This window comes from Ceratotherium simum, chromosome 18, assembly GCF_057802395.1.
Source record: "Ceratotherium simum simum isolate JZ-2026a chromosome 18, ASM5780239v1, whole genome shotgun sequence".
In the NCBI taxonomy this organism is placed as follows: domain Eukaryota; kingdom Metazoa; phylum Chordata; class Mammalia; order Perissodactyla; family Rhinocerotidae; genus Ceratotherium; species Ceratotherium simum.
In genome coordinates this window covers 8,479,653-8,506,873 of record NC_141917.1, presented here as the reverse complement: position 1 = coordinate 8,506,873, position 27,221 = coordinate 8,479,653, and the positions used below count along the sequence as shown (strand labels likewise).

The 27,221-nt window shown below is 42.0% G+C and overlaps 1 long non-coding RNA gene across 2 annotated transcripts in view; it reads left to right on the top strand.

Moving 5' to 3' along the window:
* Positions 1–12,535, top strand: part of LOC147914578 (uncharacterized) — a 40,544-nt gene extending 28,009 nt beyond the window's left edge. Inside the window, exons 2-3 of one of the 2 annotated variants that reach the window (XR_015555076.1) lie at positions 7,114–7,243; positions 12,085–12,535. This is a non-coding gene — a long non-coding RNA (uncharacterized LOC147914578). Of the gene's footprint in view, positions 1–7,113; positions 7,244–8,949; positions 9,284–12,084 lie in introns of those variants that run through there. The other variant, XR_015555077.1, reaches the window with a different exon arrangement.
* The last annotated feature ends 14,686 nt before the right edge of the window (positions 12,536–27,221 follow it).

Below are 27,221 nucleotides of genomic sequence, written 5' to 3'. Positions count from 1 at the left end.
TACACTGCCAACGTTGTTTTCCCCCACTGCTCCTGTGTTTGAGGTGTTGGAGCTGTATTAGTCTGCTTTGGCTGCCATAACAAAATACCGTGGAAGGGAAGCTGAAACAACAGAAATTTATTTTCTCACAGTTTTGGAGGCTGGAAGTCCAAGATCAAGGTGTAGGAAGGTTTGGTTTCTCCTGAGGCCTCTCTCCTTGGCTTGCAGGTGGCTGCCTTCTTGCTATGTCCTCACATGGTCTTTTTTGTGTGCATGCATCTCTGGTTTCTCTTTCTCTTCTTATAAGGACCCCAGTCCTATTGGATTAGGGTCCCACCCTTACGACCTCATTTAACTTCACCTCCTTAAAAGCCCCATCTCCAAATATAGTCACATTGGGGCCTAGGGCTTGTCGACACAAAATAACCAATAGCCATTTTACAGATGAGAGAAATAAGGTGAGTTTTACTTGAGCCAGAGTGAGGATTATAACCTGGGAAGGTCTTAGAAAGCTTTCCAGAGAAGCATGGTTTTCAGTACAGTTCTGAAGTCTTCAGTACACTTCTATATTTTTAGAACAAAGAACATTAAACACACCCTGACGTTGGGAAAGGGACTAATCTGGGCGTTACCAATAGGGCATAGGAGGGGAAGTGTGCATTCTTATCTTAAGAGAGTGCATTCTTTACTTTACACAGATGTTCAATGCACGTTTGAGGCCATAAGTCAGGCCTTTTAGTTCAAGCCAAATCAGTTTTGAACCTCAATAGTTACCCCATATACCTCAATATGTGAAAATCTCTCAGGCTTCAACCTATGAATCTTGTGGGGACACAATTGAGTCCATAACAGGGGCCACAGATAATGTTTGGGTTGGAGTATGACCTTTGGCCCTACCCCTTTGTGCCATGCTGGGTCAGGTGACACAGTGGGTGGTGGGAAAATCCTGTAAACATTCCTATACTAAGATGGCTAGTGATGACAGTTAAACTTGGAAGTCGCAGTGAGCCATGTAAACCTCATCAAACCAAGCAAACAACTTGTTTTTCCTGTTCAACTTCCCCTTAAAAAGCTCCTAGAGATGCCTGCAGCCACTCCACCACTACCCGACACGAGGAGAAGCGAGATGGAGTCAAATCAGAGTAGAGGGAGTTCATGGTCCTCACCAACAGTGGTTGAATACCTTACCTTTGCAGATTTTACTCATGCAAATACACTGCTGGGGTGCATCTCAGGGCCTCTGTAGAGTTCCATGCAAGTAAGGGGTCCCAAATCTTAAATTTTATTAGTGTCATAGTAAATCCATCTCTGAGAACTAACTTACTTTTGATGCCAACATTGGGAAAATTGCAAAACCCATTGGATTCACCATTCTCCAACCCCTCCCTACACCATTTGTTTCCTAGGGTTAAAAAGTATTCTGCTTCATCTACAACATTTTCTTCTATATTGCTAACATCCAACTGGAACAGCTTTTTTCAAATTAAACTTTTTATTTTGAGATGACTATAGATTCACGTGCATTTGTAGGAAACAGTATAGAAAGACCCATGCACCATTTACTCAGTTTTCTACATTGGTAACGTCTTGCAAAACCACAGTATACTATCACAACCAGTATGTGGACATTGATAGAATTGAGATACAGAAAATTTCCATCACTGTCAGGATCCCTCATGTTGCCCCTTATAGCCACACCCACTTCCCTCCCATCCCCATCCTCTCCTCAATCCCTAGCAACCGCTGCTCATCTCTTCTCCATTTCTAAACTTTTGTCATTTGAGAAGGTTATATAAATGGATCAGACAGTATATAACCTTTTTAGGTGGGGTTTTTTCACTCGGCATAATTCTCTGGCGATTCATCCAATTTATCTGCCTTTTTCTCTCCACCATTCACAGTCTTCTTATATTTGTTTTATATGTAACGTCCAGGGTTTTCAGCTGTACTTAGTGGGAGGAATCAGGAAAAGTGCTTGGAAGCAGAAGTCCACCCTGCAGGTTTTGATGCTGGTAGTTTTGATGTTTGTTCGTGTGCAGGTCGTGGAAATGACATAAGGACAGCTGCCTGACCAGGAGCAAAGTGAGGGATGGTAATATATGAAAAAAGAGATGTTTTAGGATGAAACGCAGTCTAGTAAATAGGCTCTGATGAAGTATGTTCCTGTAAGTTATAGACCGTATAGCAGGTAATCTCTCAATTATCCATACCTTGGCTCACCAGAATTCTGGTCTCCTCGCTTCTGCTTCCCAGTCTAAAGACATTAAAATCATAAGGATATTAAGCTTGGCTAATGTTTAACAAAGCGACTGAGAGGCGTGTGCACATGGTTTGTGTTACAGGTAGGGTTCCCTGGAAGCAGACTCTGTGAAGGAGTTGAGTGTGCACCATGCTTATTTGGGAGCATCCTGGGCATCCACCTCTGTGGGAGGGAGCCGAGGGAAGCAGGATGGGGCAGAGGGACGGGTCAAGCTGGGATGCAGGCCCAATGATGGCCTCGGCTGACCCATGTGGAGCTCAGGTGCTAGGATGACACTTCAGAGCTGTCCGGAGCTGGGCCCAGCTGGCCAAGTCTTTATACACCTGCACGGAAAAGTCTCTGGATGGGGGCTGTTCGGAGGAGGGGCGTGCATTCAGCCAGGCAGCTCTGTGCAGCTGAGGCATCCCTGAAGGGAATGACTGTTGAGGGCTGTCTGCCCACACTACTCTGAGCAGCTGGGCAACAATTCCTTCATCGAAGGAGGCTCTGGGTGGTGCCTTGCAGAGCCCACCACTGTGGGTCAATAAATATACATATGTTAAAGATACATTCTGAAGAGTGTTTTACTATTAGTGGTGCATAATCAAAAAAGTTGGGCAATGACTATCCTAGAAAGCCGATTCCTTCTATGGGAAAATAGTGCCAATATCTCAATTAACAGGGATTCATAAATTCTGATTTGTTGATCTGAGTGTTTTGGTCTTTATGGTGCCTTTTTTCCCCGCTAAAAGGGATGACACATCTATTTGGGGTTTTAGATTAATATTCAATTTATTCAAATAAAAAATTATAAAGTCTTATTTTCCTTAAGCCTATAAGTCCCACTTACAGATCTTATTGTTCTTTTTATAAATCTGGTGAATTTTAACAATCCTATTTAAGGGTGATTTTATAAGTGTTCCAGTTGAATGGACAAAACTACCTTAAATAATCAGCCCCACTTACAACTTGGTTAATTAAATTCCTTTAAACATTTTCATTACATTTATAAATATATTTGATTTTTCCCCTGTAGTAATGTAATAAATTAAACTTATGGATATAGTAAATCTCAAGTTCTCTTAAGCATGCCAATGCTGTTTACAAACCCAGCCAAATTCTCTTAAACCTTTCAGCTTAAAATCTCAAGTCTAAAATAAATTGCACATTTTAACGGAATCAACAAGCTAATCTGTTGGTTCTGACAGATCAAATTATCCCCAAACACTTTAAATACCAAACATACACAAGTTATTCCTCAGTGTAACATACGAGCATCGATTTCTAACCTTCTGCTTAAGAACTGGCTTAGCTGATTGTCAGAAACTCTTAGGTTCTTTTAGATGGATGGTCATGGCTCCACCAGGTTATAGGGGAAGCAGATCTCAGACCAAACTCTGCCCTCCATATGGATATTTATTAAACAAACTCCTATTACCAAGTCTGTGAGTTCAATGAAGTCCCAGTTCTCTGTCTTGTGGATGATCTGACCACATTGCACAGAAGGTTCACCTGAGGAAGATACGACATTATCCACAGGCCAGACTTCTCCCAATTCAGTGGCTCAATGGCTGGACACTGGAGTCTTAAAGACATCAAATGTTGGTGGCATCATTTACTGGGTTCTTCTTCTATTCCGTTCATGAAGTGCCTGGATTGTTACTAACATATTTTACTAAGTCACATAGCTTGAATACCACTAATTTCACCAACAAAAACCCTTTCCTGACCCTCGCTCTATTAATTAGAAAGCCTTTGGGTGTTGATGGAGATTTGGGCGGCTGAAGCTCTTGCTGTAACCATCTTTGTGTGTGGGCTTGCTGGTGAGAGTGCTGACCACAGGCTGGGGGTCTCCATAAGGCCACTCCCTGTGCATAAGCTGGAACTTCAACTAACACATAACATTGCACTGTCTATGCCAAAGCATTTTAAGATAGATTATACACCTCTTAACACCTTTCAAGGGTTGAACAATATTCTCTGAATAAGTAGTTTTACCATTTACTGTGGACTGAATTGTGTCTTCCCAAATTCATATGTTGAAGCCATAACCCTCAATGTGATTGTATTAGGAGGTGGGGCTTTGGGGGAGACAATTAGGTTTAGATGAGGTCATGGGGTGAAGCCCCCATGACGGGATTAGTGCATTTATACAAAGAAACATCAGAGAGCTCCCTGCCCCAACACACAGCGAGAAGGCACCATCTGCAAACCAGGAAGAGGGCGCTCATCAGAACCTGATTGTGTTGGCACCTGATCTTGGACTTCCATCCTCCAGACTGTGAGAAATGAATTTCTGTTGTTTAAGCCACCTGATATTTGGTATTTTGTTATGTCAGTCTGAGCTCACTAATACACCATTGCAGGTATATTGGCGTTCTCATTCTAAGCAGAAAGATGTTGCTTCTCTTTAAGAGAATTTTGTTTGGGATCCATGCCCTGGGTGCCCAGATCTCCCTGTGCTTCAGATGGACAAGTGGAGCCTTTTTATGGTCATCCACAGGGGACTATAGGGACTCTTAGACCATACCTTCAAGTGGGATGGTCTTACAGCCCATGTCTTCAGGGTTCAAGTTAACTCTCATCAGTGATTGAGTTAAGTGTGAGTTGAGTGAAGCCTTCTACCTCACTGGGATCACGCTAACTTCCTTGGTTAGATTTTACATTTTATTACACTCTCTTACGTCATTTTAATGGTTTCCATTTTTCATAGCAGAATTAGCACATAATTCTTTCCTCTCATTTGTGTCTGCAATGAGTGCCACCCCACTACCTTGAAGCAAACCTCTTTTAGGAATTCTCTTTCATTTTTGCTTTTTTATTCTTTAACATTGATTGTAAAATTTTGATCCATAAAATAAAACACATAGGATGACAAGGGACCAATTATGTTAAAGTATAATTACCAAATACATATATCAAATTGGTGATTTAGTGATATACAAGATTCTTTATTACCTTATTAAATAGCAAAGCTCAGGCTCCCGCGGCAGGTCTGACAGCTGTCTTAATTTTGAAATAGTGATGAGAGGAAATATTTAGAGATATCTGCACAACGTTAATGTGATATGAAAATGTCTGTGATTTCTCCTGGCGATAAAGTCTCTGAGACTACTGTGGTTTGTTGCCTGCATTCACACGGGAAGGAAATGTTAAGTTTTGTTTAGAGGTTAGTGAAAATAAAAACATAATTATTCCCCCATGCAAGTTAATGGATCCTCTGAATTCATGCCACCCAAATAATGTCTAAGATTCTATGACTCAAAGGCAGATGCATAGTGATATTGTGAGGCAAGCCAGAGGCCGAGAAAGAAGAATTTCTAAACAAGAGCCCACAATATTTCTTATCTGTCAGCGGGGAGGTATCCTAGAGAGTGTGGAAATTAGCAAATCCTTCTCAAAAAGGCAGAACATTCATTGTAGAGGCAACTTTTGTGATGTAAAGGATGGGAAGCAGCATGACATTGTGTTCCTAGGCCCACAGCTCGGTGAGGGTTGGCGTGGTTCATTTCCGGCCCCGATTTCTTTCAGAGATTCTTGCAGACAGACAGAGGTGTGAATTTTCCATGAAAGTGCGATGGGGTTAAATATGTAAAATTGGTGGAATATCACCCACAATGCAGTGGACTGGCGGGATGATTTAATGCAGCTCTCAATGGCACAGTGAAGATTTATGTGGATAATCATCTCAATGGTGGGAATGATAAGTTATCACATTTATTATTTGCATATAGAAAGGTCCTTCATGATTTCTCTGGGTTCTCACAATTCAACCCTATGCTTGAGAAGAAGATGAACAGTTTTTAGATTTAATTAGAGAGTACTGGAAAGGTAAATTTAGGAAGTGTAAAACATCAATAGTAGACTACATACTAAGACTAAAAGAAAAAATGGAGGACAATGTTTTCTGATACAGGCAAGTCTGATGTAGACATCAGACTTTATTATTAATTAATAATAAAGAAATTAATAATAAATAAATAAATTAATTAATAAATTAATTAATTAATAATAAAAAAATAATGCTCGCATTAATGCGAGCAGCGTGTGATCTAGGATATCTGCATAGGGACAGTCATTCTGGATAATTTTATGGTGATCGCAGCACAGGATCAGTGGAAGCCAGCCGTTGGGATGCAGACTCTTAAGGGACTGTGGGATTAATACAAAGACCTGTGAGTCTCTCTCCGCATATATTCTGTGTTTTTCCAATCATGTGGGAATTCTCACTAAATTTCTTAGTATTCAAAAAGGATCTTTGAAAAAGTTAGGAACCATTGCTCTAGAGGATAGGCGATTACTTCCATGCAAATACGATTTCAAATTTATTCTTGGCAAATTTCAACAGACATCAGCTCATTCACCTACTTACATAACACATTTCAGAGGTACGGCTTTTATGAAACAGTGTACTCAGTTTCATATACAAAACTTTATTTCCTTATCTTTTCCATTTCTTTACTAACAAGTCCTTGCTATAAAAGCACTAGAATCTCAGTTTTTTAAACTCTATTTCAATATTATTTTGAAACTTACGTTCATAGATAAGCTTGAGTTTGTAGCTGGAAACCAACTATAAAAGTTTCAGGCTGCAATAGTTTTCTAAGGGAACCACTGCATTTAAATTTGAGCTCAAATTAAATAAAACAAGGGAAGAAATTTACCAGGGGTTTTTTGCTCGTCTTTGGAAAGTATAAGATGACGGGGAAATTTATCAAAGAAAAATAGACAATTTGTAGCATGTTTTTGTGAGGCGATTTATCTATATGGCAATATATATATATATTTTTCTTACTTGAGCTGATGGAATTTGGAGGTCTGATGGAATTCTAGAACTTTCCTAAGGGGCTAGTGAAAGATATCCTTTTAATTAGATATTTTCTCTATGATGGGAGTGGCCTACTTGTGATTACAGCAGAGAAAAACGTCAAGTGTCCAGAAGATGGAAAGCCAGTTGCCAGCAGGACTTTAAAGACATGGAGCAGTCTCAAAGTGCCCAGATTCTTCTGACCTGGGACGCTCAAGGTAAGAATTCAGAATGTGCAAGAGGAATTTTCTCTTCATTCTTGGAGATCAATTTCATCTCCAACGTTAGAGCCAGCTTGATAAACAGTGTTAGATCAACTAAGTATAAAGGATAGTTGGTGGTTAATTTTCAAGGTTATTTCCCCCACATAGTCACTTACACTATGGAAGCACAGGGGTCTCAACTTGAGAACCATACTATTGAAACAGGCTTGCAGCCAAGTCTTCCTGCCCTCCACACTTCTGCTATTCTACTGATGAAGGAAGGATTTTTCTTAGAATCCTGCAAAAGAGGATTGTGACTTGGTGATGACCATTTAGAGGAGGCTATGAAGTGTGAGCTTTAGGACAACTTATTGAAGCTCAGCTTTCCTGCTGCCTGTGTAGAAGTGCTCGGCGGGTAAGCTCATATAGGATAAGAAAGGGACTTTCAGCATTGGGCTTCTTGAGGAGTCATTCGCTGGCTAGCTGCTGTATTGGCCTCTCTAAACAGAACAAGCAGATTTTGCAGGCTTCTGCACAGCAGCTGTGTGGCTGAGGTTGGCTGTGAGAGCTAGCTGGTGCTCAAGGAGATCTATTGACCCAAATTGGTTCTAATGATGTGAAAAGGTCAACAGGTTAGGAGAATGTCATTACAACACCTTATGAAGCTGACATAAAACCTTTAAGAACTAGCCGGGAAGAAAGTCTCGGTCCTTCTCACAGAGCCTTTTCCATCTTTCGGGGCCAGCATCCTCTCTCGTGTTCTCTGGACAACCCTGTGGCCTCAAAAGCTATCTGAAGACAGCCCCAGTTCCCAGGATCCCACATGCAGACTTGATTTTCTTGAGATTTAAGGTCTTGAGAATGAAGATACCATGGGGTCATCAGGTCTTTGCTTATTGCTTATCTATTCTTCCAGGTACCAGAGCAGAAAGACTCATTAGGCGCACTCTGAGTAGAGGCATTTTCAGTGAGGAACAAACTTAAGTTAATTAAAAGCAGATCTTGCTAGACAAAGGTAATTGTTTCTTTGATTGTAATCACTGATTTTGTGGAGAGAGTGAAAAGAGAGAAGAGACCTTAATTTAGGTAGCAGCTTGACAATGTGACTCTCAATTATGCTCCTCAAAAACAATGAATTTGGAAGTACAAATGAGATTAAGTTTCCGAAAGGGTGAGTTCATCCTTGAAGAACAACAAACATGGAATGTATCTCAGTGAGTCACAATATGGAGGGCTGGAGCAAGTGCTCTGGGGAACATTAGACTTATTCTACTCACCAATTCTACTAACATACTCATCTGTGTATTTTCCCAGGAGGCTGCAGGCTCTTTGGGGGAAAGAGTTAATCTATCTCAACCTCTGCATTTTTATTCACAAATACTTGACACACAAATATTTGTTGAAAGAATGAGTGAAGAGAGGAAGAAGGCTAATTTGGTTCAGTTAAGTCAAGGCTGTAAGCACTTGTTAGTTCTATGCAAAATTGAGACATAGGCAACATTTGGTTTCCATCTCCTTTATGAAGCTGCCCTTATGTCTTCAGGAAAAGGGGTTGGTGGTCCTCACTGATCCCACTGAATGTATCGTTGCGTGCCAACTCTCCCATCTTTCTCACTTCTCTTTCCTACTCTTGTTGACTCACAAATTCACAGAGATAGCAAAGGTGTGTAAACATAGAGTAACATGAAATAATAATCTAGCTCACCAAACATTGTTTCTAGGTCACGTCTGCTCTAAGAAAGTTGGCCTTCCCAATGCCCAGCTCCTCCCCGTGATTCGGGGGCTGCCTCTCAACCTTCTAAGACATCTGGACTCCTCGAAGTCTAGAACCAAAGAGCAAAGCCATGGGAGAGATGAAGTGTCTCCTCTTCTGCCAACCCAAGTAACCTTAAGTAACCCACACTGGAAAAGATCTTTCTTAAAGGTGAAATTTGCCTACCAACCATAGGATAAGACACTGGAAGAATATCATTGTTTATACAAGAGAAGCACATATGACAGGCATTCTCTACGGAATGCTATTTCCCCCAAGGAGGCAAAAATCAGTTTGGGGGTGGAGGGTGAAAGCATCTTAGATGTTACAATGGTTTGTGGCCCTCTAAAGGGCCATGGTGCATAAACAGATACACTGTATGTCTGTGCCACTAAAATTTCATGGGAAAGGGTGCTTAGGAAAAGTCTAAAAAGGCTCCTTGTGGGGGAGGGGTGATGATGAAAAAAAGTTGAGAAACACTGATAAAAGTTGTGAGATCATTTTATTTACCAAGTTTTGAGACCCAGCTCGCATTCAGACTTCTCTAGGAAGCTTTCCTTTCTTCTGGAGTCTGTGGTGCTATCTTCCAAACTTCTCTGAAGCCCCCTGAGGAAGATCAGAGGAGTCAATTCAAGTGTGGGGACTTTTGGGATGGGCTGTGGGTTCCAGAGTAGGCTCACCTGCTGCAGGACATCCCATGGCTGTCCCATGGGAGTGATCTCAGGTGCTCTAGAATGAGCAGGGAGGCAGGAGTTAGTGGGGCCTTGGACAACACCAACGCAGAGGGCAGGAGCAAGATTGTAAGTGAGAGATGGAGCCGGTGATCAGGGAACAGACGTGAGCTTGTGAGAAGGCAAGGAGGGCCTTGGGTGTTTCCATTTCTTTCGTGTTGGTGTGTTGGTTGGTTTCAATGTAGAGGATTGGAACATTTACTCATTTATCTGGTTACTTCTTCAATCGACATTTATTAAGTACCTACTGTGTGCAGGCATTATTCTGGTTCTTGGATACACAACAACAAACCAGAAGGACCTAGTGTCTGCTCTCTGGAGTGGAAACCAGGCAATTAACGTGTAAACAAATAACATAGCAGATTATAATAAAGTTCTGTGATAAAATTGAGTGAAGGGACAGAGAATGACCAAATGCTCCTTCAGATCAGGAGATCAGAATGGGCCAATGTAAATAGAGGGCAGCTGAAGGACAAGAGTAAAACCAGCAGGGGCAGGTCTGAGAGAAGGGCATTCCTGGCCAGGAAATACCCCTGCAGAGACCATGAGAGGGGAAGGGAAACGACCTGTGGCTACACTATGAAGAATAGATCATAGAGGGACAGGAGTGACCAAAGTAGACCACTGCAATAGTGAAGGCCAGAGACGACGGTGGTGGTGGCCATGCTGAGAAGTGGATGGACTCAGGTTAAGCTTTGCAGGTAGAACCAGTAGCGTTTGATGGATTGGATGTGGGCTGTGAGGGAAATGAAGACATTAAAGATGATTCCCAGGCTTTTGACTTGAGATACTAAGGAAGGGGAAGAACCATTGCTAAGATGGGGAGGACTGAGGGAGGAGCAGGTCTAGAGAAAACAGTTTGATGTTTCTATTGGTACGTAAGTGGAGATGTTAAATAAGCAGCTAAATACACAGATCAAGAGTTCAACAGGGAGGTCAAGGATGGGGAGAAAAATTTAGGAAAACTAAATTGTAGGCAAGGACATGGGAGAGACGATCATACTGTACTATTCGTATTAAGAACCACTCCTGAAAAATTTGGCATATTCTACTTTTGTCATTGCTTCACCATCCTATGGGAATAACTAATGCATGTACCAGAGTAGATAATAAATTCCTGTGTTTAGCGGCCAGATCTCTTCCTTCTTTGTGTCTTTCACAGTACATGTAGGAACTTGGTGACATGTGGGAGCTCGTTCATTTTTATTGTTCAGAGAGAAACCTAGCTTCTTTTTCTCACCATGAAACCTGGGAGGGCCCTTTGCTCTGGCTTTGCATGAGCATCAGGCCATCATGGCTTCCTTCCTGACTCTAAGAGGATGCCTTAAGCCTCATCTCTCCTCTGGAGAGCTATCAGAGGAAGACGAGGACTTGGTGTGTTCTGTGCCTTTCCTCTTAACCAGACCTCCTGTTTTATCTCACCTGACACAAGACCAAAGCCAAAGCAAACCAAAAAAGGCAAATGAGACTCAAGCCCTGTTTACAAAACGAATGTGGAAAGGATAACTCCCCTCTTTCCTTTATTTCTCATTTCCAAGGAGATAACTTTTTGTTTTTCTTTGTTGGAAGTGAAATGAATGTTTCCTCTTTTCTGTTTGCTTTGTAATATTTGCTTAGCAACTCTTTGACGATGGTATGAAATGACAACCTGTCTCAGTCATCGAATTCTTAGAACTGTTTTCATCAAGGCTGTAGCAGTGGTCTCCTTCTAAAACCACTGACAGGGAAGAGGAGAGAAAGAGCTGGGGGGTGGCAGACACTTAAGAATGAGAAAGTGTTTTTGCTAGAAAAGACTTCTAAAGGCAGAGGTAGGCCTTCATCAAAAAGGGCACAAATTCTATCCAGCCTATTTTGGGAATCTCCTAAACAAATATTTAGAAGATATTGGTGCTATTTTTATGATGGTGTGCACTATTCTTAATCATTTTAGGTCAGGCTTCTGGAGAAGGTATAGCACTCAGAAGATGCTTAATAAAAATGTGTAGCTTGAGTCATTAGCCCAGTTCATAATGCACTGTGCTCAACAGGCAAAGTTTTATCTTTTTCTGATTAGGAGTCAAAAACAGAAGACAAAGCCTGATGCCTAACATTGCCTTTATGAAATTCTATCCCCCTAGGACGACTAGCCCAGGAGGACTAGACCAAGGACGACTAGGAGAGACTAGCCCTAGGTTGACTAACCCATTGGGCTAGTCATTGGGTTCCCACCATTGCCAGATTCCCATACATTTTGTAGCACCAGCAATTTGATAAAGTTAACTCCTCAGTTCCCTGATCCCAGTGACTAGGAATCAACGCTAACAAAGGGTACAAAAAGGGGAGGGTCTGATATGCAGAACCAAGGAACTCAAAAGCTTATTTATCCTTCTCAGATCCATGCATCTGAGATACTGACCCATCATGGACAAAATTTTCTGATCAAGGAGAAAGAATGCTGTCTGGAATTTAAAAAGAGTGGCCTAGATTTTGTACCTGTAATGAGCACAACTGGAATATCAACTCTATCTGCTTCTGGTGACAGCCAAAAACCATGCCTGATCCACCAGGCAGTTCTCGGAATTTGAAAGGAAACTAGCACTATTTGGGGATTATGAGAAATCAAGCGGAAATCTCACAGGACCACAGGTAGCTCTTCCCTGTTGCTCCATCCCATAGCTTTCTTCTAGGGATAGTTGGTGGGGTATAGTTCATTTCACATACATGATTTTAACGGAATGCAAACAAATTTCTGTTATGATTATTCTCCCCGTTAAACTGTTAATACAATTTCTAGTGTCTGTTTTAAAAATTCATGTAAAAATACATTATTTAATTCTGAAAGAAATAAAGCATTCTTAAAGATAAAAATGGATTTGACTTACTTTGCAAATCTCTTTGAATACAAATAAAACTAAACTAATAAAAATAAATAGTAAGGGTGAGAAGCTATATGACTAAATTAGAACACCCACCCATCCACACACACACATACATACACAGACAAGATAAAGTATCATATTGTTCAAAAGAATGGCAAACAAATGATTCTCTTAAAGAAAATCTCTAAAATTTACCCAGAGTAATGGAATCCTCCTGGTTTTTAAATAAATCAGGGTTCTTGGCACTATGCTAATACACATAAATGCACAATTTCTTTCCCTCAAATCCTAACTCCAAGAAGGAAAGTGGCCTTTGTTAATGGGTTAAACAAATCTATTGTATATTTTGTATTTGCTATAGCCTTTCTTAAATATTTGGTTCTGAAATAGTCCATTTAACACTGTCTCACTGTAGGAATGATAAGACTATAGTTGAAGGCTACAGGTCATCGCCTGGGGGGCTCACAGTGACTGAACCTACCTGCTGGGCTGCTGCAGCCCTTCGTTCTTCTCTGTACATCAGCTCGCAAAGCAGGTGTGATGCGTAATGCCTGTATATCGATAAAACACTTTGTGTAGAGGCTCCAAGACAGACATTGATAAACATGACACACATGAACTTGCTTCTCAGTGGAATCCTACAAATAAAGAACTATTCCATAACTGAGTGCAATCCAGCCCGAGAGCCCATTGTCCCCCTTCAGATATGATGGCCAGGTCCTTTTATGACTCCTGTCAATGCAGCCAGCCAAAGACCTCTACAGCCTGGAGGAGAAAAGGTCATAATAATGGGATGCCCATTCCAGGATAACAGAGCATGCTGGTCTTTGCTGCAGGAGAAGCTGCTTGATACTCAGAATCTTGGTTCTAGGTGGGTCTACTATGAATTGGCTCTCTGATGTTGGGCAAGCAATTTAATTTCTTTGGACCTCATTTTCTTGGACCAAACTCAGAGATTTGGATTAAATAATCTCTAAACTTGAACGCTAAATATTTCTGTAACCCCTTCTTTGGAACTTCACTACCTACTTCACCTCCTATCCCATTTCCTACCCTGCCCTCTCCCAGAGAAAGTTATAGCCTAGCAGAAGGTCCCTAACCTAGTAGGTGCGTGTGCAGAGGAAGACAAGAGAGCAGCCAATTGCCCGTCTGTGCGGCAGGAGGTGCCGCTTGCAACAGCTGCCAGGCTTGGAGCTGTCCTTGGTAGCTGATGTGCCAGCATCCTAGAGGCCTAGCCCTTCTTCCCTTTTCTAGTGTCTTTAAGATAAAAGGTAAGACCTCTAGCCTTCAGCATTACTGGGCCATTTCTGGATTCTTTCTGATGCCACACACATTTAAAGAAATTTGTGTAATTATTTCATCTTGTGATGTATTTAAAGCTATGCCAGGATCAGGATATATTTTACCCGAGCAAGAATTGCTCTCTTAGAGAATTAAATTCTTTTTTTAATATTCTTATGCAATATTTAAAAATCTATGTGTCCTATAGTGTTTCTGGATTAGTAATTCACTCCATTTTTATAGACATTGGGTTGGAATTTTGGAAACTGCTATTTATTTAGCAGGTCTTCAAATGAAGTCCATTTTAAAAAAGAACAAAACTCTCCTCTACTATAATTGAATTTTCTGTAAGGTTTTTATCCACCATTATGTGGGATTGAGTGCTATGAAAACTTCTAAATTTTAGATATGCTGCAGTTAAACCAATAGACTAAAACCTAGTTTGAATTATAGCCGTGAAACTGCATTGTTCTAGAAATAATTGCAGTACAAATGCCATAAAAAATGATGATTTTTTTGATTTAGGCCTCTTTCTCCCAATTTCCTTTCAGATGTTCCTATGCCATCTCATGGCAGTTCAAAGCTGAATTACAACTGGTAAGATGCATCAGTAAAACATCTATTCACATGCCAAAATTGGTATTGATCGAAAATGTTTTAAATTCCTATCTGTTTTGTCAGTAGTTTTAGGTTTCTTCTTGGCCTGAGCTTCTGGACTGTGCTCTTGTTTTATTCCTACTATCGCCTCTATCAATTGATCAAGTACCAATTCCAGCTGATCGTCATTCGTTGTCTTCCTTTAAAACCTCCCAGAGGAAGTTACCTCCTGTCTGTCATATATTTTAGATGTTCTACATGAATTTCATGAAACCCAGGAATGACGCTTAATTATTTAAAGGAAGAAGAATGGGTCTTAAACATGTGATCTGGATCTACCCAGAAAGAGAGATTATTTGGGGACAGAAAAAAGAAGCACCTGCTAACTTTAAAAGAGATAAATATAAGGAATACGTGGTAAGTCAAATATCAGATTGCTTAATTATAGAGCCTCTATCAAAATTTCTTGACTCACAATAGCATTTCATTAAATGTAGTATGCAATTACTATTATGCGTTCTACGAAGCTGAGAAGAGACCCTGCCCTATGGGTGCTTACAGTAAAAAACCATCTTCCTAATACTTAATTTAACTGAAATTAAGTGCAAGGCCTAGGGAAACATAATTCCTGTGAAGTAAACCCCAATCCATCCATCTGGAGATGATCATCTTCAGATGCAAGATATCGAAAGAATCGTTTTCTTGCCAATTATAGAGCTACGTCAAATGGTGCCTCTTTGCTTTCCCTCTCAGACTGGGGGTGGCCTGGGGGACACAGATGGGAAGGGTTTGAGAATATTCACACCCATCAGAGATGCTTCCTGTCACACAACTGGAAACCTCAGAAAGAGCAGGGCCTACTCTTCTGTAAATTAAGATTAAGATCAACCTTCAATGGTAGAGTCTGCTCGTAGCCCTTATAATAGTCCTTTTTAACATAAAATCCTGCAGGGTACAGGTTATATGTGTTTGTACTGTGGGTGTACGTAAGGAGAGCCTTTTTTTCTTGTTTGAGTTTCTAGAGTGATCTCAGTTTCCCACCCCACAAAGGGTAGGTGTTTGAGGGAGTAATCTGAATTCTTTCTCCTGCTGATGGGCACAGAGACAAGGGAGGGGATGCCCAGGATGACAGCTGGATAGCCACTGTCCATCCTGTGCCATTGGGTGGGACCAAACTTCAAGGGCTCTGCTTGCATCTGGAAAGTTCTCTGGCTCTGGTGCAGTGGCTGTACCAGCTCTCTACTTCTTGTTTCCAATCAGTAAACCTACTACTCAGGGCCTCCCTAGGAAGAGGCACTTTCTCTCTCGTTCTTGTACTCTCTCTGTGCAGTGATAGGAGTCTGGGGTAGACCTGTGGTCTCAAAGCTCTCTGAGTAAGTCTCAAGGTCTAGAATTGGAGAGAGGAAGGCTCTACTGCAGCCTAGCCCAAAGTGTGTTCTTCCATCTTGTTTTCTGGGGAAGCCCTGGCCCAAGTGAGGGGCTGATTCCTTGATTCTCATTTTGGCCATCAGCACCTTGCATCAATTTCCCTCTCTGCTAATAACCCACAGGTGAGAAGGAGGGATTCTTAGGACCCCCACCTCTGCACTTGGTTATCCCAAATAAGCCCATCTCCAGGTAATATGACCGGCAAGAGGTCTTTTTTGAAGACAGTATGGCAGGGAGAGCTTAAATGAGTGCTGACACTGAGGGGGTTTCCGAGCAGGGTCACAGAACAAGAGAAGGCCAGAGGTGAGAATGGCATCATCAGACAGATGCACAGTGATTGTCAAATGATGATAAACACTCGTATTCTTTTGGATCATGTCTGTGTTTGGCCTTCTTCTGGTTGTCAAAATTGACCCAGGCCAGGTTCCTAAGGATCCCGATCTTTTATTTGATCCTTCCACCTCTCTCCTCTCCTTTCCACACAACGTTCTCTTCTTTTTCAATGAGACCTTGGTCATTCACAATGGGAACAAGTGTTAAGGCATTTCTCCTTGATAATTTTTTTAAAACCAAGTAAATTTGAAAGTGCTTATTAATGATCAGTGTGAGCATATAAAAGGGATATATCCGTACATGTGTCTATGTGTATAGACACACACACGCACACACACACTATATGTGTGTATATAATCCTTTTTTTAAACAGAAATTTGAAGATATCCACCCTCCTTTATTTATAGCCCATGTCAAATTTTAAATACATCTGAAATTTTCATAGAATATGTACCTTCTCTTCAGAAAGTACATGACAGTTTTTGTCTTTTTTTTTTTCTGGTGGAACGAAGCAGGTGTACTCTAACAAATAATTTGAAGCAAACAATTGAGGTGACAATCTGTGAGATTTCGAAGAAATCCAATCTTCTAGAATGTCTGGGTTTGCACAACGAAACCACAATTCTTTCCTTAGGTGATATACATTAGCATGTTCCAAAGAGCCTTCCATGGAAACTCCACCTAGTTATCTATAGTCGGATAACTTTGGGAAATATTGAGTTAAAGTTAAATGGGTTTCTTCATAGCAGGATTACTCAGAGCCTTTAATAAGCCAAGATACGTTATGAATTTCTAAGGTGGGATAATAGTGGCATAATGGAAATCATAATTTCTTAATGTGTTGGACCCAGGATCCATTTTTCAGGGTTCATCTTATAGGACTGGTGTTCCATAGGACAAACTTTGGAAAATGCTTATTTAAATGCCTCTCAAGCAGCTACTTTATTAATGTAGACCAGCCTTTTAAAAAAATCCATATCTTCCTCCTATTAAATATTACCTTCTCAGCATTTTTGCTGTCTTTTTGTCTTTCTTATGGCATATTTTTGCTGTCTTTTTTTTTTAGATGTATGTATTTGTCTTATGGCCCCTGCCTAATCTCTTTCCTCCAACTAGACTGCAAACTCAGTGAGGTCAGGGGTGTGGCTCAGTTTTCTAAATCTCTTCCACCTTCCCCCAGCATAACATTTTTCTTGAAAGGGGCACTGAATCCACGAATTGACATATCCCACTACATTTGATTCCTCTTTGTTTCATTTTTGCTGCTCTTAAAAAATGAAAAACAAAAACTTTCTTAAAACAAAAGGAAAGAGTTCTACTTTCTTATGAGATTTCAGAGAGAGTTGCCACAAATAAATTGTTCATGTCGCAGACAAAAATGTAGCAATTATCTTATTAATAGCAATGTTGTGAGGAACCAGCTGCCAGATGACCCATGCGCCATGGTTCATGTGTCAGGAACTTCTGCCACGGGGGCCAACTCTCCTAATCTGAGCAGGTCAGATTCTGATGATGAGCCAGCACCTTCTTGATTCTCCACGGATTTCAGGCTCTCAGGTGATAACAGCAGAGAGGGCCATTGTGTGGGCAAAGATGGAAATGTCCAAATACGAAGCTTACAGTCCTCTTAACCAACACCATCGATGGGAACTCTTGCCTCCTTAACATTTGGTTAATGTTAATTGCCTCTTAAGACAATTTATGTCCAATTATTCCTTGTCCTAGTGTATCTCAACATTCCTAGAACACCAATAAAACAAAACAAAAACAAAAATGAAAAAAATAAAATCTTTGGTTTACATACCACATGCATTCAAGTTTAGCTGACAACCCAGGCTCTAAAGGGCATGGCCTATAAAAATAAAAGCAAGATTTGCCTCTGTGATATAGTGACATAATAAGAAACATATATTTGGCCTTTGTCTCTGGTTCCTCGCACAGAGCTATTAGGAAATTCGGATTTCCTAATAGGGGTGACAAGAGCATTTTCTGTTATTCATAATAAAGCCCTTTCAACCAAACTTGAGTTTACCCTAATAAGCTGACTCTTAGAGGATGGGGGCTACTTGCCAGAAGAACCAACCGTGTGATAAGAAGGTTGGAAATTTCAGCCCCACCCCCCGACTTCCAGGGAGTAGAGAGGGGCTGAAGATTGAGCTAATTACCAGTGGCTAATGATTTAATCAATCATGCCTACGTAATAGAACCTCCACAAAAACTCTAAACAGCAGGGTTCAGAGAGTTTCTGGGTTGGTGAACACATCAAGGTACTGGGAGGGTGGTGCGCCTGGAGAGGGCTTGGAAACCTTTTTCCCACCCTCCTCCCTCATTAGCTTGCCCTACGCATCTCTTCCATTTGGCTGTTCCTGAGTTGTATCCTTTATAACAAACTGTAATGGTAAGTAAAGTGCTTTCTCGAGTTCTGTGAGCTGTTATAGCAAATATTGAACCTGAGAAGAGGATCATGGGAACCCTTCATTTAGAGCTGGTCAGTCAGAAGTGCCAGAGGCCCAGACTTGTGACTGGCATCTGAAGTGGAGATGGTCTTGTGGCACTAAGCCCTTAACCTGTGGGCTCTGTGCAAACTCCGGGTAGTTAGCGTCAGAATTGCTTGCAGTGGCAAACCCACACATTTCGTGTCAGAAGTGTTGTGAAGAGAAGAAACAGGAGTCTTCTTTTAGCCTAGATGCGGTTTATGCTTTTTCCCTCCTCTGTGTCTGTATTAGGATATTTTTAACTACAAGTGACAGAAACTCAAATTAATTGAACACACATTTCCTATGTCAGGGAAGTCCAGGGGCGCCTAGGTCTGAAGGTCACGTGCAGTGACAGCAAGATGCTGCCTCTCTCTCTTTTGAATCTGCTTCTGCCTGGGTTGCCTCCTTCTCGGGCAGGTTTTCCACGTGGTGGCAGAGAGGGCTGCTGGCGCCCCTGTTCTTACGTCTTCCCAGCGATGAAGCTAGAAATCCATGGAGAGTGTCTCCTTTCTGATGATTCCAGCAAAGTCCCTGTGGAGGAAGGGGGCTGCCTGCCCCAGCTCAAGTGGGTGTCTGTCCTGAACTAATCACTGTGGCCAAGGGGTTGTGTTTCTCAGATGGACCAAACCTGTGTCATATTCCCTCCCCCAGGGGAGGGGAAGAGGTCAGCCTCAAATCCATCTATTGGAAGGAGTTCCCCATAAGGGGTTCTGTCACTGGAAGAAACTGGGGGGAAGGGAAAGTGGGAGGATAGAAACCATAATTACAGCAATCCACCCCAGCCAACCTGCAGAACGCAGCAGGAGACAGCCTCAGGCATCCAAATCATTGAATTTGTTTACTCAAACCAAAAGCCTTGCGTGTTTCATGCCTTTCAATATTTCTCTGATGAAAAACGTGATCAAGAGGGTGTCCCTCATCAACACCTAAGTGACTGTTTTACCCCTCTATACCCAGGAGACATTTATCATGATGTAGTTGAGGTTCAATATTTATATTACTCATGATGTGTGGAGTCAATTAAACCCATTCGGGAACAATGCAAATAGAACAACAAGCCCACAGGGCACATGGCTGATAGGTAGATATGTCACCACAAAAGAGGAAGCGTTGCAGGGTTTGCAGTGTCATCACCTCGTAATTGAATGGTATTTTGTGTTTGAGCCGTTCTGTTATTAAGAAATGGATACTCTTCAACCGAATTGCATGGAGAAGCAAAAATTGATTGTCAACAAATTTGTGGCTTGGATGTTATTACTCAGAATAAATTGCAAGGGGAAAATGGCCTTTATGAGAGTGTTGATATATTTTTAATAGAAACTCTCCATCCCTGATACAGTAGATTACAAATGTTTCCAAGGGAAAATGGTACAGTAGTTTTATCATTTAAGCGCTTCTTGCTGGTTTTGGTAAATTGAGTTTCTTCAGTGCCGGGAAACTGTGATAACATTTGCTAAACAAAAGACACAAACACCCTCTCTATCACTGAGATTTTAGGCCATTTACAGACTGTGCTATCATTTTTAATTACTTGGAAATATTATGTGCAAAAAGGGCAACTATTAGAACTCAGTTATAGAGATGGAGAGAAAAAAAATCACTCCTGAAATTTCCATATTTTAAATTCTTCGCTTGGAGTGTTGACCTAGACATGAAGTGGTTTGGATTGGCACAGTGGTTTTTGATCTTGTTCTCTCCTCTTTCGTTGGAGCTCGATTTAGCCCCAGCAGCTGCAGTGGGGGCTTACCCAGTCTGGTTATGCGGCTAGAGGTCCAGCAGAAGGAAGCAGAAGGCAGTCGGATGTACCCAGGGTGAAGGCAGGCTGCAGTTTATTCGCTCCAACTCGTTCCACTGTGGCATCCCTTTATCCTGGGTGTGCCCACGTTGCCTGGAGGGAATGGATCAGGAAGATGAAGTCCTTCCAGGGCAGTGAGGGGCATCGCTCTCTCATCTTACTGCCCAAGGTTTGTCTGAACTGGAGCAAGAGAGAAAAATCAGGTGTGATGAAGTGTTGGAGAAACCCACCTGGAAAGGGGGCAGAGTGGGCAGGACTCTCCTGACCACCAACTGACTTCTCTAGACACCCACTGAAGGGGACATAGGTGCTTCCAACTCAGAAATGGCCACTGAAGCCGCGGGGCCTCTCTCCTGTTTGCAGGTACAGAGCAGTGAGTCACATCACGCTCCCAGGCTGAAGAAAGCCTCACAACGTGGCGTCTGCCAGGCATGCTCAGGACCTCAAATACACAACTTATGACAGTGGATGAAGGGATGTGTTGAAAACAACTAGGTCTGCATGCTGGAGTGAGATATATATAGATATCAATATAAATATATAAAAATTTAAATATTAAAAGATATAAATAAATAATATATTTAATATATAAATAATTTATGAGATAGTAAATATACAAGTAATTTATGAAACATAATTTGTGTAACATGTTATATATGTAACATTAATATATATGCAATACATGTATATATAATATATGTTATGCATTATATTAATACACGCAATACATAATACAATATAATATTAGCAGAACATGTATATCCTCTATACTACATTATATATGACACTTGTGATTGCACGTGTATTTATTTATTGAGACACACACAATGCAGTGGGATGTGCTGTCCAGTTTTGTCCCTTCTCAGGCAGTGAACTCATGGCCCTGTGTTTCAGGAGGAGCTCCTCTTCCAGCTCAGTCTGGAAGGCTACTCCCAGGTTCTGCTGACCCTCCTCTGTGCTCCGCGCCATCTGGGCTGCAATTCAGTCCCTCTGTTTTTAAGGTCCTAATGACTAACTGCAGAATATTATAGTCTCTGCTTAGATGACTCGTATTCAGGAATAGTCTTTAGTAATGGATTTTTCTAGAAACTCTGCTTCCCTTCCCTGTGCCTGCGAAGTGTCTAGAAGGGGTGGTACTAGCCCAAAGGATACTGAGACCCGAACTCAGAGATGCTGGTTCTTTCCTTCGCACACGGCTATTTAAACACAGGTCTGCATGGTTCTACCATGTTGAATTTGGGGCTACCCTCAATGTCCCCTGTAGTGAAAGTTCACTTTTTCCAGAATGAGTCCCGTGATTAACACAGGACCTGCCCTGTCCTATATGCCTCCCTCTTTGGTGGAGGTTGAGATCCATGTACTCTGACTCATAAACGTGGGAAGTGCTGAAGGGTTTGGGCGAGGACTGTCTCCAGATGGTTATGAAATGGTGACGCCGCTTTGGTGCAGGAGTGTTTAGTTCCCTCTGCTCCTGCTCTCTGGCCTGTTAGCTCCTGCACAGAGCAGAGCGCCAGGGGATGGGGACCAGCACGGCCACCTGTGAGTGCTCTGACGACTTCCTGAGCCCACCTCCAGCTCACTGCAGCTGCTACACCACTCTTCCTCTTTGTGTTCGATTCCACTGGTGGCTGGAATTTCTCTGGCTGTTCAGCTTTGCTGGAGCCCTGTCTCACCCTCAGAGAGAGGAAGATCGCGTGCAGGCTCTGCTTGTGCGTTGGGATCAGTGGGGCCTCAGCCGTGTTCTGCCAGCTACAGCATCTCCCGTCCATGTCCTTGTCTTGTTTCACAGTGTCTTGCCTGTATATAAAATGTTAAGAATATAATTTATTCAATAGGTAAAATCACTTCCCTCTGGAGCACATTTTTATTAATAATTTAAAATATGTTCCACAAATTTTCTTCATAATGTAATATTATTTCATTGGAAGCATATGAATTTGGGGGTGAGAGAATATACAAGCATGGCTGATATTAATTTGTGATTTATCCATCCCTGGGAAAAATGAGGAGAACGGCCTTGTCTTTAGGTCAATTTTGGCTTATTTAATCTTCAGTCAGGGAATTTCCAGTGGTAGTTTCTTCTGGTTGCTGTTACAAATTACCACAAACTTGGTGGCTTAAAACAGCAGAAATTGATTGTCTCACAATTCAGGAGGCCGTAAGTCAGAAATCTAGGTGTCGGCAGGGCCACGCTCCCTCCTGAGGCTCCAGGGGAGGGTCCTTCCTCGTCTCCTCCTGCTTCTGGTGGCTCCTGTCACTCCCTGGCCTGTGGCAGTGTCACTCCAATCTCTGCCTCCCTCTCCACATGGCCTTCTCCGCTGTGTCTGTGCCTTCTCCCCTTCTGTCTTGCATCAGAACACGTATCATTGGATTTAGGGCCCACCTGGCTGATTCAGGATGATCTCATCTCAGATCCACATCTGCAAAATTCTTTTTTCCAAATAAGGTCACATTTCCAGGTTCCTGGAGGACTTGTCTTTTGGGGAGACTAACATTCAACTCACTACAGCCCCTCTTCCTACGGAGGTATTTCCCGAGGAGACGAGTTTTATCTCCTTTATAAGTATTTTCTTTTACTCAAAAAGCAAATCTTTTCAATAACATATTCTTTAGGGCAGTCATTCTCAAAGCATGGTCCAGGACCAGCAGCATTGGCCTCACTTGGGAACTTGTTAGTAATGCAATTTCCTGGGCCCCACACCAGACCTACTGAATCAGAACCTGGTGCTGTGGCCCTGCAGTCTGTTTCAACAGGCGGGACAGGGGATCCTTGGGCATCTCGAGTTGGAGACCCTCTGCTGTGGGAGCCAGGTGCCTTCGGAGGGCACTGGCACTCTTCTCCAGCGCTGTGTTCCAGTCCCCTGCCTTGCTAGGCAGACTTGGAGAGCTCACAGTTGTTGGTGCCGGAGGACCCAGCCCTCCTCTCTCCCTCCCTCATTCCAGGAGCAGAAGAGCTATGAGCCCTGAGAAGCACCCGCTCAGAATGGCTTCTCTGAGACAAGCAAAGCTCTCAGGAATGCTGCTCAAAGGGCACCTTGGGGGTGGTATGGGCTGACTTGTGCCCCCTCCAAATTCATGTCGGCCCATTGTCTCAGCGTGTGACCTCGATAAATTTGTTGGTAATTGGTTAAGAGCAGATCCTACTGGTGCTGGGCGGGCCCCTCATCCAGTATGACTGTTGTTTTATAAAAAGGGAAATTTGGACACAGAGACAGACATACACCCAGGGAGAAAACCATGTGAAGATGAAGGCAGACATCGAACTGCAAAGATGGCCAGCAAACTCCCAGGACCGAGGAGAGAGGCATGGGACAGATGCTCCCTCACAGCCTGTGATAGGAACTGGTCCTGCCAACACCTTGATCTTGGGCTTCCTCCTCCAGATCTGTGAGACAATCAATTTCTGTGTTTAAGCCACCCTGTTTGTGGTACTCTGCATGGTAGCCTGAGGAAACTAAAGCAAGGAGCATTTAGGGTTAATTTTCTTTCATGAGCTGGCCTGAGTTCTGAACAATTAATTTCCAAAGAACTTTTTGAGCACAACCCATTTTTCAGCTGGGAACTGCCTCACAGCGAAGCAAAAGCTCTATGTCATGTTGACAATTATTTGGGACACACAGTTCTCAGTTCCTGAGAGTGTTCGAGATGATATTTTTAGTGAGTTTTAAGTGATTGTTGTATCTTAAAACAGGTTGTCAAAAGAATAATACTTTAGATTTTATAGGACTTTTGACCTTCTTCTTCTTTATTTTCTTTAAGAATTGCCTTTTATAAATGTTTTTCCCTTAGGATTTTTCATTTGTTTGGAACTACAAACCAATACAATTAGATACAAAAGCCTTAGCTGAAAATAAAAGCAAATTAATGTATATGTTGAAGGAACATTTTGTGCATTTTTTCTCTTCCAATTAGCCCAATTAGTCAGTGACATCTAGGATTTGTCTTCCAGAAATAATTGTGGGCCAAAAGTCCAGTTCTCAACTTTGATGAGTTGTTCCTAGGGAGCTGGTCTTTCTGCACAAATTGATAAGTACGAGATGTTCTGGGTAATAATTTCAAGTGTTTATGCTGCTCTTACACTAGTTTGTTAATTTTCATCAACTAAATTTAAGGCTTTAAAAATTTTAAAGAAGTAACTTTTCATTGGTTATAAGAAACTTCCAAAAAAAGGTTCCAGTTCTCTTACATACTGCATTTTCATCCTACCATACCTTTCCATATAAACTGTAAACCGCCCCCCGCACACACACAGTTCTTACTTTTGATTCATAAATGGACAAGATTAGGGGAAAAAACAGAAGCGTTACATTCTCTACAACTGGCACTTGTGCAGTCTGTACCACATCCCAGATTCCCCTCCTGAGAAGAAGAAGGTATTTCACAACCAGGAGAACTTGGAACTAAGAAGTGATGAGTATGCTCTTCTACAACATGGTGGTTGGAGCTTGCCTTAATGAGTGGAAAAGTATAAGGAAGCATCTTCATAAAAAAGAACTGCTTCAAAATGGTGACTGGGTATCCAGCTCTTATCAGCTCGTGGGTGCAAATTGAAGTCACATTTTCTTTAACTCTTAAAGTGACGTGACTTCAAACTTCCCTCTGCAAGTCCCTGACCCCCCTTAAATGATCCCTTGGGTATTTTGGGGACTTCTGTGGATTTGAGCTCTATGTGCTCAGCTCCCTCATGACCTTCATCTCCAGCCTCATATTCTTGTCACTACCCCACAGCCCCTGCTGCCAATGACCCTCATGGGGAGTCCCCTCTGGTGGACATAGCCTCCCATATTTTGGTGAAGACTAAAGGGCCACTACTCTGGCCATCTGAAGGGGCATTATTGACCACCTTTGCCTCTCTGTCTCCAACATAAATCAAGTCCTTCTATTTAGAGTACACAGCACAGTTGAAATCAGGCTGCACTGGTAAGGTTCTGTGGCAGGTCCGTGGGTAACAGATGGCAAACACAACACCAAGAATAGTTTATGACTGTTGTGAGATGTGGTTTTCAGAGGGAGTCACTCCCCTACCCACTATATCCACACATTCAAAGTCCAACCACCTCAAGGTCAAAGAGAAGACAGTGCTCCCCTCTACCCCAGTCTAAGATCCATCTCCAAATTCTGCTTTCCATGTTCCCATATCCACCTCTTCCTAGGAGGATGGATTCTGGGAATATACACTCATTCCAGGGGAAACTGCTCACCTCTCACCACAGGGGTTCCCAAAATGATCATTCTGGAAGAGGACAGTGCAACATCAGAATATTCTCCAAGATCCGGGATAGTCCATGCAAATAATACCAGTGTACGTGTTAACAGTCCAGTGCAGCTTTCATCTCGCCAGGCCAAATTTATTTCTTTTTATAGTCCAGACTCCAGCATTAGGGGAATATCCATGTCTTCAAGTCTTTCCTGAAGTTCCAGGTCTCAACTTGGGGGTCTAGTGAGTTACTGCGAAAGATTGACATATGTCCTCAATAAGCAATAGCTCTTTCTAAAATTCACACTAAACCAAGAATCATTTCTTTTCTCTCCTCCCTCTCCCCATCCTCCAAGGAAAAGTCAACAAAAACGCAGTTCAAACTTGATCATATATACTCTGGTTTTGCATTGAGTCACCTCATAGTTTTCCCTTAGAACAATTCCTCCCTTTACATCTGAGGAACTAAAAGGATACGTTCAGAGAGTTTCCCCCAAACAAATGAGACATCCCCAAGCTTCCACCTCTTGAGACAGTTCTGCAGCTCCAGATGTCCAATTTCAAATAAGGCATCTTCTTCCACCTGTCAAGAGCTATATTTCACAGACTATGGATCTTAACAAAAATCTTGTCAGATGGGTGAAAGTTTACAAAGTTAACTGAAGAAGAGATGATCTAAAATTGTAGTTGGAAGGGCTGCATGTCAGGAATTTCAGGGTGTAATTTCCAACCTTGGATGGTGCTGTTCTCCATGATACCTCCTGCACATTTTAATGTTCAGAATGTTCTTCTAAATACTGAAGAGGATGAGTAATATATGGACTCTATCTGTGGATACTGTTTTGTGCTTCTTAGCTAGCCATGTCTTTCTCTCAATTTTCTGTGGGTCGTACATACTTCCTCCCCAGAAGAGTTTAATTCCCTTCAGGAGCACTCGTGAGTCACCATCTTAATGGTGGTAGCAGGCTCAAGAGACATCGGAGATGAGAGAGCCATGGTCCCAGCAATGGCTCGTCGTGGAGTGATGGGGAAGGCAGATTTATAAACAAATGACCATCATACAGTATAAATACTGTAACAGGAGATTTATAAAATACAATGGCAACACAGCGTATGGTGGAGTTCTGCCTGGCTGAAAGATCAGTGAAAGCTAAAGGGAAGAAGTGTTTTATTTTATTTTTTTTAAATTAGGAAGATGAGTAGATGGTAGTATGTGGGAGTGGAAAAAGCCTCTTAAAATTGTGAAAAACTCTATTCTGTGAGAGTGAAAAATCTACATGTAAAATCTGAAGTAACCCACTGTCTTAGTTTGCTAGGGCCGCCATAACAAACTACCCAGACTGGATGGCTTGAACAGTAGATATTTAATTTCTTGCTGTTCTGGAGGCCAGAAGTCTGAAATTAAGGCATCAGCAGGGTTGAATCCCTCTGAGGGCTGTGAGAGAGAATCTGTTCCTTGTGGGTGGTTGTCTTCTCCCTGTCTTTACATGGTCTCCCTCTATGTTTATGTCTGTGTCCACCAGTGCCCATTTTTTTATAAGGA